Here is a 2,813-nt window from a genome sequence, read left to right on the forward strand (position 1 = left end):
TGAAGATGACCTATGAGATCCAGTGTTCGTCCTCCTTGTACAAAAGTGGCTCGCTTGTCGAGTCCATGATTGCTTGATGTCGTTCCAGGTAAAGCGTTCATGTTCCCTGCAGTATCGCTGTACCACAGGCACGAAGTCAGGTGGAAGGCTTTTACTGATAAAGCATAATTTAATAACGCCTCTATGTAAGCGCGGTAAGAGTAAGTATTGTTTGGAGAAGACACGAGCTTTTGAATGAAATATACGTCGATTTGATTGAACATCGAATGCAGTATATGGTTTACCGGGCCTACTTTTGCGGTGGCTCCTCCTGCTCCGGTTTCCGTTTCTACTCGTATGCGTAGCGACAGCATGGTGTGAGCAAGATCTATGTATTCTTCTCCATGCCCGGATACGACGAATTCGACGGGCGCGTCGTCCGTGAGAGAAGACACGCGTTTGTAGTGAATCCATTGTGAACTCTCAATACTGGTTTGTGTAGACGGCAAGGTGAAGAGATCGAATTCACTCTTTAAACATTCGCAAGAATGCGTATGAAGAGAGGACATGCTTCGAAAGCACATGTTTGTTGTTTAGGAAAAAATGTCTGACACAGTATGCTTCTTCATAACTGCCCGACGTTTAGTGAGTCCTCTCCCGCTTTTTTTCACTGAACGCTTCTTCTTCGTGGGTTTCTTCGCTATCTTCTTACCCGATTTCTTCCCCGGTGCGTTTCTTCGAGTCATTTTCCTCTTACTTGATTTAGAAGCGCTGACCCGATGTTTGCGCGAAGATGATTTACCGCTGTATCCGCCTGGCGTGTTGAAAGAAAATTGAGCTTTTCCGATTTTCGCAGGAACTTTATATCCCGACCCCTTCATCAGATTGTTAATGTGTTCTCCCGCTCTTCTTTTGAGATTTGAGCCTGATTCCTTGAGGCGCGTTTTAACAGCTACTTCCAATGGTGTGTTATTCCCTACATTATCGAGTATATTAATCCCTGCGCGTAGAGCTTCTTTTCCAACGACACGCGCACCACTGGCCAAATGAGGTAACACCCATCTGAAGATGACAGACCACCGAGAAAACTACCAATACCGTGACCGTTCTGATACTGCGATCCTACGAAAACTCGTGGAATTCCGCCTCCACGATTTCCCCCGGATTGTGCTTCGTAATATTCTAAATAATGCGTCATATCTATGTGTTCTAATTATCTTTAATCTCGACGTCTAAATTGTAATGTAACTTTCAACATCCCAAATTCAAATGGTATTCTTTCGCCAACCTGATCTCTTATATCTATTTCGATCGTGCGGAAACATGTTAATCGCAATGGAATATAATTCGGTGGCGAAAAATGTTTCACCATGTTACGTCCGTAGGCATATTTACCATCGTTGTAGTCGACGGGAACCACTCGGAGAAGAGGAGAATGCACGTCTCACGTTATATAGGACTCGCAAATATCGCAATAAGCAAAGAGTTTACCAGGTACACCCCAGGCACCACACTACCTGGTTCGTCGGACATAATTTTACGTTTTGACGTGGTGCAAGCATAAAACTTTTCTTCTCCAGTTTTCTGGGGATTCACATTACGATCAGTATTGGGATAGTACGCTACACGACCTTGCATAATTTTCGACAATTTAAGATGAATTAATTCCTCGTTCGGTCTATACATATTGAAGCCAAGCATACGAGTCACTTTGTCGGAAAACTTCACGAAATGAAGTCTATTGCATTCTTTAATATCGCACGTGCAGTACAGCGTTACTTTACCACCATGATGAGGATCCTGGCGCCAAGCAATGTGCGTTTTGAGCAATGAACTAGCGTTGTTTAAAGCCTATAACAGTTCGCTCATCGTGGCGTAAACACCCGGAGTTATGCGGGTAACCTCGAATTTGGGTAGCTGGTCTTCATCTTTTTTGACGCTTTGGTATTAATATTTTCACGTGGTAACGAAATGAATTTGAGTTCTGCATCTTCCTCGGGACGCACGTGTAAAAAACTAAAGGAGAATTGAATTTCGGTAAGCGCAACTTCTCATAAACCAGTCAGCTTCACTTCTTGAGGCAATTCCGTAATAAATGAAGTAGTTGTATTTTCTGGATAGTGTCGCATGCTACTATTGCTCGGTAGAATCATGAAAAACCGGTCTTCCCCCATCATGGTTTGGAAGCAGCTTTAAGTTTGAAGCAGGTATCCAGGAATTGAATTTAGAGGGGTAACCTCGCCAGCTGACGAATAATTCTTTATTAGCTCCTCGTCCTCTGCGTCGTATCACTTTATCCACGATAAACTCTTCTTCTTGTAAGTTTTTGTTTATCCTGGCCAGTTCTTGTTCGTAGAATATCCCGTCGATCACTTCACCTGACAGATCACTCAATTCGTACACACGAGGATTTTGCCATTCGAGAATAAGGTGAATCCGAAATATTTCTTCCGTCCAGTTCGCCTCATATCCTTTCTCAAAGACTCCTTTCGCTCTACTGACTCGCACTAATGTACCCACTTTGTATTTAACTCCTCGGCTATGATTTCTTCGATCGAGTTCATCGAGATGGTGGTATCGCTGCTGCATATATTCAAGAGCAAGGCGTGCGTTGTCCAACGTGACGCTTGCCGGTTCCATTTTAATGGTGGAATGTCGAGTGTGGTTGTAAGCGTGCACGATGTCTTGCAAAACACTATGTAACGATGTGTATTTTTGTATGTAAAATAGCGCCATAAGTGTTCTTTGAGCGTTCTGTTGAAGCGTTCGACCACCGCTGCTTTGATATCAGGATTTGCACCGTGCGAAAACATATGTTCTTTCCTTCAAAAAAT

Source organism: Harpegnathos saltator, unplaced genomic scaffold (assembly GCF_003227715.2).
Source record: "Harpegnathos saltator strain DR-91 unplaced genomic scaffold, Hsal_v8.6 scaffold211, whole genome shotgun sequence".
Taxonomy (NCBI): Eukaryota; Metazoa; Arthropoda; class Insecta; order Hymenoptera; family Formicidae; genus Harpegnathos; species Harpegnathos saltator.